Source organism: Lactuca virosa, chromosome 4 (assembly GCF_052849685.1).
Source record: "Lactuca virosa cultivar CGN04683 chromosome 4, Lactuca_virosa_CGN04683_v6, whole genome shotgun sequence".
Taxonomy (NCBI): domain Eukaryota; kingdom Viridiplantae; phylum Streptophyta; class Magnoliopsida; order Asterales; family Asteraceae; genus Lactuca; species Lactuca virosa.
In genome coordinates this window covers 335730055-335739084 of record NC_136429.1, presented here as the reverse complement: position 1 = coordinate 335739084, position 9030 = coordinate 335730055, and the positions used below count along the sequence as shown (strand labels likewise).

The 9030-nt window shown below is 37.2% G+C and overlaps 1 long non-coding RNA gene across 1 annotated transcript; it reads right to left on the bottom strand.

The window, feature by feature from the left end:
- Nucleotides 1-313: 313 nt before the first annotated feature.
- On the bottom strand, nt 314-1293 carry LOC145168933 (uncharacterized). The gene is made up of 2 exons (XR_013742187.1): nt 817-1293; nt 314-739 (listed from the first exon to the last, which is right to left on the bottom strand). It is a non-coding gene; the product is annotated as an uncharacterized LOC145168933 (long non-coding RNA).
- Nucleotides 1294-9030: the final 7737 nt, after the last annotated feature.

Sequence of the window (9030 nt, the reverse complement as noted above, 5' to 3'; positions counted from 1 at the left end):
TTTTAAATTCTTTTTTAATTAAATTTATTATTTATGTAATTCGTTTTTAGTTTATTATTATAAATTTATCATTAATATAGAAACATACACATTCAAAACCAAACAAACACCAGACACCATCATCATCATGCTACACTTCCTGTTCAAAGATCCAATGATCATGACCACCACGGTCATCATATACACCTCTAGCAACCATCAACAACCACCAGAAACCACTATCAACCACATACAACACTATAAACCATCAACATGCACCAAATCAAAATCAATCCAAAGACAAAGCTGAAAATCAAAGCTCAAAACAAAATCAAAATCAAACCAAAATCAACCTGAAATAAAAGATTAAACCAACCCCAAATAAAACATGAAATCTAGTAATATGGAAAAGGATGCAACCAGAGCGAGGATGAGAAAAATGGAGAGTCGTCGAGAAAGTTTTTTTCATAACACAGTCGTCGACGAGGGCGGACGATAATTGACTTCTATGACCCGATTTAGAAACCATTCAAAATCCTGATTCCAAAATTAAATCAAAATAAAACATGATGAACCTACCACCGATGTATGAAACCAAAACCAATATAAAGGGTTTCTGAAACGACAATCAATTTATAGATCACATCGATTTCATAAATCGCTCATAACTATGACTGTGGTTCTCCATTTCTGTTTTTGAACTCAACGTCAATGGCACTGGCTGTGATTTATTCATCAGATCAGTAATGGCTAATGACTTCTGTAATTAGGAAACAACTTATTCAAAATCCAAATTGACATGGTTAACACAAAGAAAGAGAGGGGTAGGGGAGATACATCTGAGATCCGGTGAACATGCATTTCAGGGAGAAGAATTTTACCAAAGAAGATTAGGGAACTGTGATCTAAGAAGGTAGCAGCTCTGGTAACCGTTACCATGTTCATCATTTCTATAAGAAGCGAACTGTGAAATCTAGAAAAACATTGGTTTCTTGAAGGAGAATAAGGAACATAAAGGATTGATTTCATGATGGTGCCTTTAGTCAATGGTCATCGCACCTGAAGGGGAATGAGGAGCAGAAAACTGATTTCATGATTTTTTTTCTGCATCTCGATGTTGATGGGGAAGACGAATGTGTTGGGGTGGGACGGGGAAATAGGGAGATGACGAGCTAAGGATGATCCTCCGGCCGTGGTGGTTTAGGGTTAATTATTCTTTCTTATGTCTGATGAGAGAAAGAGAAATGGAGGCTATCGATGGGTTTTTTTTGGGTATATAGGTCAGGTCATGAGATGAGATGGTGGTGTTGGTGGTTGTTGGGTTTTGATTTTGAATGTGTAATTTTCTAGATTAATGATAAATTTATAATAATAAATTAAAAAATAATTATATAAATAATAAAGTTAATTAAAAAAGAAATTAATAAGGGCATAATAGTATTTTTAGTTCAGATAAAGACCAAACCTATAACAAATGCAAATAGTAGGGACTTTTCGAGTTAAAAAAATAAATTATGGACTAAACATGCAAATTACCCTAAAGGACCATCCATCTAATTTACTCTTTTATTTAATAGCAATATGTGATTGTGTATATATATACACGTTTATTCATTAAGAATATTTTATTTTTGGTGCAAATTATTAATTATTGAGAATAAATGCAGTAATATTATTTAATAGCGTTTAGTTCTAAAAAATGAGCTCGTATTTTTTAGAATGAACTCATATTCTTTGAGAATGAATGCATGAATAAATGCAGTAAAAATCTCTAAAATGAATTCGTATTCTTTGAGAATGAACTTATATTCTTCATCTTTATTTATTAGAAGAATTCTTCGATTCTTTAATATGATCGTACACCATCATTTCTTTCATATCCATAGAATTATAGTTGATTTTAATAACTGAATATTGTTTTTGAATTAAGATAAATGTGTTCTTAATTCTCTCATCTTCAATATTGAGAATCAATAAAAATGTCAATTATGCCCTTATAATTATTATTTCTAATTTTATTTTATTAAAAGAAAATGTTTATATGTATTATGTTCCATTGTAACTATTGTACACCATTTAATCTTATACTTATACAAATCTAAACTAATGGCCTAAAACTTGTCATATACTCACACAATATATATCATTTACGTTTAATCCTAACCCTATATATATATATATATATATATATATATATATATATATATATATATAATCGAATAATCATAAATAAACAAACGACGTGAACGTAAATGAACGAACGAGAGCATTGTTCGTGTTCGTTCGTTTAACTAGACGAACCATATATCTTGTTCATGTTCATTCGTTTATTAAATAAACGAACTTACCGCCGAACGGTTCACGAACTGTTTGTCGAACGTCCAGTTCGTTTACAACCCTAAACATGATGACCTTAATTATCAAGCTGCCCCACCGATATCACAATTTTCTTCAGGTCTAGAATGAATTTTACATTTTTTAAAGTCCAATTCGTACCCAAATTCATCCTGAGAACCACATTTCTAACACTCATGATGTCTATACACTTGTAATCCGCTAGTCATACATTCCCTTTGTAAGTATGAAGTTCTACATTACATATCTAGAATAACTAGCATGAAATGACGCATTAGAATCCAAGACCCATGATTCAACTGCATTTTTAATTGAATAAAATAAGCACGCCGCCTTTAAATTTTGTTGTCATATCCCTAATATTCATGATATCTAGACACTTTTAATCTGAGAGTCTGATATTCCCTTTATAAGTATGAAGTTATACATTACATCTCTAGAATAACTAAGCATGAAATGACGTATTAGAATCCAAGACCCAAGATTCATTGTGTTTTAACTGGAAAAAATTAAGCGCATCGCCTTCAAATTTTGCTGCAATATTCATCTCCTACTGCCCTTTATCTGCCATGAACTCCATACATTGTTTTTTGACATGACCACTCTCTTTGCAGTTTCAATTGGAAAGTCCCTCCTGTTGTCCTGTCCACCTCTCCTTCTCGACTTCGATCTTGCACTACCCCCACCCTTTCTGTTGGACTCTCTTTCCTTTGTCTTCAGTATCTATAAGACTGATGGAAGCTTCTCCGGTACTTCTCATGTGCATATCCTCATAAGGATTAAATTTTGAATACCTTCAAACATTCTCTTAACACCACCGTTTGATCTACTAATTGTTGTTGTCGTTTCGTACCAACTTTAAGGTAAAGATGATAGTAGTTGCAATTCCTATACTATATCCTTGAATCCATTATCAACGGAAATCAACATTGATAAGGTTAAACTGAATTTATTAATATGATCGGCTACTGAGCTACCTTCCTTCATCTTTAGATTCACCAACTATCTGATCAGAAAAACCTTGTTCGCTGCTGAAGGCCTTTTCATATATGCCAGATAACACCTTGATCAAACCATGAGTAGTCTTCACATTGATAATGTTGTAAGCAACATCCATTACCAATGATAATCTCACCACACTAAGTGTTTTCTGATCCAACAAATCCCAGTCTTCTTGCTTCATAAGAAAAAGTTTTTCTTTTGAAAATGGTTAATGTAAGCAACCTTTTCATATATGTCAGATTACACCATGGGGTACTCCTATTGCACCATGGAGTATGTTGTTGCGCCAAGCATGGCCTAGTTGCACCATGTATGTTATTGTTACGCCAAGATGGTGGTGTTTCTCTAACCTACATGCTCTTGTGCCACACTTGATGCCTCTTGTGCCATCCATATTCCTGTTGCGCCATGATGGCACAAGATGGACCATCTTGGTCCTTGACAAGCCAATTATGCTATAAAGTCCTCAATGATGCTCAAGATCGTTCAAGGATGCTCAAAAGTTGGTATTACTCAAGATACACACCATGTTGTGCCACCATGATAGATTTTGGGCCATTAGTGTTCATGATGCGCCATCTATGCATCATGATGCTCCACTATGGACAAGGTGGTCCATCATGTGCGCTGCTGATGCTCATGGGTTGTATGACCTGGAAGAATGTTCCAGAAGATGATGTATGGCGGAATATGATTGGTTTTCACCATTCATGGGCTTATGGGTCAATGGGCTTAGCCCATTAGGGTTTTAGTTCTGATCTCTCAAGTATAAATAGACTCCTATCTCCATCATTGTAGGTGTGCATAAATTTCAAGAGAGTAATCGTTGTGAGGTTGAGAGTACTCCTTTGGAGAAGTTAGTAAGCAAGAGAGATTCTTTTGTTTTGAGAGATTAAGTGAGGTTTAACCTTTGTGTGTGATTGAAATTGTTCTTGGAAGTTAATAAAATCCTCTCTCTCTCTCTCTCTCTCTCTCTCTCTCTCTCTCGTTCGCCCGTGGATGTTGGTCACCTTGACCGAACCACGTTAAATATTGTGTTAACTTGATTCACATTTTCAGAAGTTTTATTTTCGCAAGTTCACCGAATATTGTTTTGATATTTGTTTGAAGTGCTTAACTTGTTTTGTTGTCACCCAAAAAACTGGTATCATAACTATGGCTGTAGATGGGAAAGTTAAGATTGACAAATTCAACGGGCACGATTTCGATTTCTGGAAAATTCAAATCAAATACTATCTCTACCAGAAAAAATTACATGAACCATTGTCCAAAAGTAAACCTGAAGAAATGAAGCATGAGGATTAGGAATTGTTAGATCGGAAGGCACTTGGTGTGGTGAGATTATCCTTGGTAAAAAATGTAGCATACAACATTGTCAATGTGAAGACTACTCATGAGTTGATCAAGGCACTATCTAACATGTATGAAAAACCTCCAGCAACGAACAAGATTCACTTGATTCGACAATTGGTAAATCTGAAGATGAAGGAGGGTGGCTTAGTGACTGATTATGTTAATGAATTTAATTCAATCCTATCAAGGTTGATGTCGGTTGATATTAAATTTGAAGATGAAGTCATGACATTGCTACTATTATCATCTTTGCCTGATAGTTGGTCCAGTACAGTGACAACAGTTAGCAGCTTAGTTAGGGGCGCTAAGCTGACATTCGAAGGCATTTGCGATTTTATCCTTGGTGAGGATGTACGCAGACGGAGTTCTGAAGAAGCTTCCAATAGTCTTTCGAGTACTGAAGATAGAGGAAGGGGGTCCAACAGAGGATGTGGGGGTAGTGGAAGATCAAAGTCGAGAAGGAGAGGTGGACAGAACAACAGGAGGGACGTGACTTGTTGGAATTGCAAAGAGAGTGGCAATGTCAAAATTCATTACCCAGTCCTCATGGCAGATAAAGGCCACAAGGAGATGAAAATGACATATGATTTTGAAGGTGACGCACTCATTTGTTCAGTTGAAAATTCAATAGAATCTTGGGTCTTGGATTCTGGTGCATCATTTCATGCTTGTCATTCCAAAGATGTGATGTAGAACTTCATGCATTACCAAGGGAAGGTTAGGCTGGCAGATAACAAGTTTCTGGATATCATGGGTGTTGGAGATGTGGTTCTAAAGACGACTCTGGATACATATTGGACTTTGAAGAATGTCAAGTTCATTCCAGATCTAAAGAGGATGTTGATATCAGTTGGACAACTTGATAATGAAGGTCATCATGTTACATTTGGTGATCACAAGTGGAAAGTGAAGAATGGAAAATTGATCATTGTTAAGGGTTAGAAACATGGTACACTATATATGGTGGATGTTTCTGAAGAGGAAGCAAGCATTGTTGAAGGAGTTGGAACATCCACTCTATGCCACAAAAGATTTGTTCATATGAGTGAGGAAGGAATAAGGAAGCCTGTATCCAGTGGGAGGATGCCAGATTCAAAGAATGTGACAGATGCTTCTAAGCCATGTTCTATTGGCAGACAGAAGAAATTTAGTTTTGCGAAGATAGGAAATCCGCCTAAGTTTAGGAAGTCAGGTTCAGTTCATTCGGATGTTTACAGTCCAACTTCAAATTCTTTAGTGGGAGGATCCTGGAATCATGCAAAACATATCCCTGGTCAAAGTATAGGCAGGTGCTCAAGAAGCAGTGGGAGCTCTGGTGATAATGGTTATAAGGGTGGAGCTATAGGTGTTTCAAAGATCAAACCACATATTATCCAGAGGACCACGAAGCAAATTACTCCAGTTAGGTATTCTCCATCAACCAAGGAGACATTGATGTGTGAGAATGGATCAAAATTCAAGGCCTTGAGGATGAACTCCATACAGTGGGAAAAGGATATGGATGACAAGTTGAGTGGACTGCAGAACAGTAAGATGTTTCAAGTTAAGGATGAGAGAGATGGCGGTAAAACTTGCAATGGAAGATTGGCGGTCAAGGTAATACAACAAAAGGGATAGGACAATTCTCCAGTTGCGAAGATGACTACAATTACTTCTATGTTAAATGTAGTGGCCTCTGAAAAAATCTCCATCCAGAACACCTAGATGTGAATACAACTGATCTCCATTATGATAACTTGGAAGGAGACATCTTGAAGGAACAGCCAGAAAGTGCTCTTACAACTGGTAAGAAAAAGCTGGTGTTCAAGAACAAAGAAAACCTGTATGGCATGAAGCAAACTTCTAAGCAATGGTACTTAAAGATTGATAACTTCATCAGGAGAAGTGGGTTAAGAATACGTGAGGTTGATCACGGTTGTTACTTAAAGAAGTTAAGCTCCTCATACATCATCCTCGTATTAAATGTTGATGTCGTGTTGATTGCTGGTTCCAACACACATAAAATCAATGAGCTTAAGATGCAGCTGACCAGAGAGTTCAAAATAATGAACCAAGGGGCTACTAAGATGAAGAAAGCCCTTAGTATGGAGAACTCAACAGATGAATGTATTAAGGTGTTTACCACTAAAAAGTTGAAGTCAGGCATGGCTTCAGCTGCCCTTCCAAGATTTTCAAGATGTTCCAGAACATGCTTCATGTCAGAATATGATTGGTTGTCACCATTTATAGGCTTATGGATCAATGGGTTTGGCCTATTAGGGTTTTAGGTCTGATCCCTCAAGTATAAATTGTGACAACCCTTTAATTTCATTCTTGTAAAAGTCGATCTTGGTCAAAGAAAGTCAAACATATCAAATAAAGGTCAAACCTATTTCTTTAATTATCTTAATATGGTTAGATTAATGAGTTATAGGTGTATAAATCTTGTATTAAAAGGTGTTGTGTGTTTTGGAGGGAAAACCCTTGGAACTGAGAACCTTGTCCGAACCGCAAACCCTCGCATGGGCTGCAAACAGCTCGCAGCCGCAAACGGGTTCACAGCCGAGAACCCACTCCTCGGACCGTAAACCTCGGTTCACAGCCGAGAACTCACTCCTCGGACCGCAAACCTTCGGACCTTATCTCCTCGGGAAATGTTTACAGCCGAAAACTATTGTATATATATGAGTTCAAACGAAATCATTCATCACTTATTCATTTCCAACCGAAAACACACCTTCCACTCTCAAGAACTCCAACCGTGAACACCTTTTCTCTCTTAACTATCATCCTTCATCCTTTGAATCTTCTTAGGATCTTGCTTAGATCTTCAAGTGTTCTTCATTTCATCAAGAACATTCAACCATAAAACCAAGATCTTCTTGGGCCGTGAACTCTTGGGGCTAGCCGTAAACTCCTATCAGCCTTCCATTTTGCTTCTAACACTCTTATTTGTAAGTTAAACTTACAAATTAGTCCAATTCCTTATCATTCTTATGCTTATTCTCCACCTGAATTCAATTAGTGTATATAAACATAAGAATGATAAGGAAATAGACTAATTTGTAAGTTTAACTTACAAATAAGAGTGTTAGAAGCAAAATGGAAGGCTGTTAGGAGTTTACGGCTAGCCCCAAGAGTTCACGGCCCAAGAAGATCTTGGGTTTCTTGGGTTTACGGTTGAGTGTTCTTGATGAAATGAAGAACACTTGAAGATCTAAGCAAGATCCTAAGTACATTCAAAGGATGAAGGATGATAGTTGAGAGAGAAAAGGTGATCACCGTTGGAGTTCTTGAGAGTGAAAGGTGTGTTTTCGGTTGGAAATGAATAAGTGATGAATGATTTCGTTTGAACTCATATATATACAATAGTTTTCGGCTGTAAACATTTCCCGAGGAGATAAGGCTTGAGGGTTTGCGGTCTAGGAGTTTACGGCTAGCCCCAAGAGTTCACGGCCCAAAAAGATCTTGGGTTTCTTGGGTTTACGGTTGAGTGTTCTTGATGAAATGAAGAACACTTGAAGATCTAAGCAAGATCCTAAGTAGATTCAAAGGATGAAGGATGATAGTTGAGAGAGAAAAGGTGTTCACCGTTGGAGTTCTTGAGAGTGAAAGGTGTGTTTTCGGTTGGAAATGAATAAGTGATGAATGATTTCATTTGAACTCATATATACACAATAGTTTTCGGCTGTAAACATTTCCCGAGGAGATAAGGTTTGAGGGTTTGCAGTCTAAGGAGTGAGTTCTTGGCTGTAAACCGAGGTTTACGGTCCGAGGAGTGGGTTCTCAGCTGTGAACCCGTTTGTGGCTGCGAACCTCGTTTGCGGTCTGCGAGCCGTTTGCAGCCCATGCGAGGGTTTGCGGTTCGGACAAGGTTCTCAGTTCCAAGGGTTTTCCCTCCAAAACACACAACACCTTTGAATACAAGATTTATACACCTATAACTCATTAATCTAACCATATTAAGATAATTAAAGAAATAGGTTTGACCTTTATTTGATATGTTTGACTTTCATTGACCAAGATTGACTTTTACAAGAACGAAATTAACGGGTTGTCACATCATCCCCCCGTTAGAGGGAATTTCATCCCGAAATTAAGTCTAAGAGATACTCATGGACTAAGGGATAAGATGCTGATACTTATGTTTCATTTGATCCTCCCGCTCCCAAGTGAATTCAGGTCCCCGTTTTGCATTCCAGCGAACCTTCACTATCGGGATACGACTTTGTTTTGTTTGCTTGATTTCCTTATCCATGATTTCTACTGGTTCTTCCATGAAGTTGAGGCTCTTATTGATCTCGATTTCATCGAGTGGGATAACAAGAGTCTCATCAGATAGACACTTCTTTAAGTTGGATA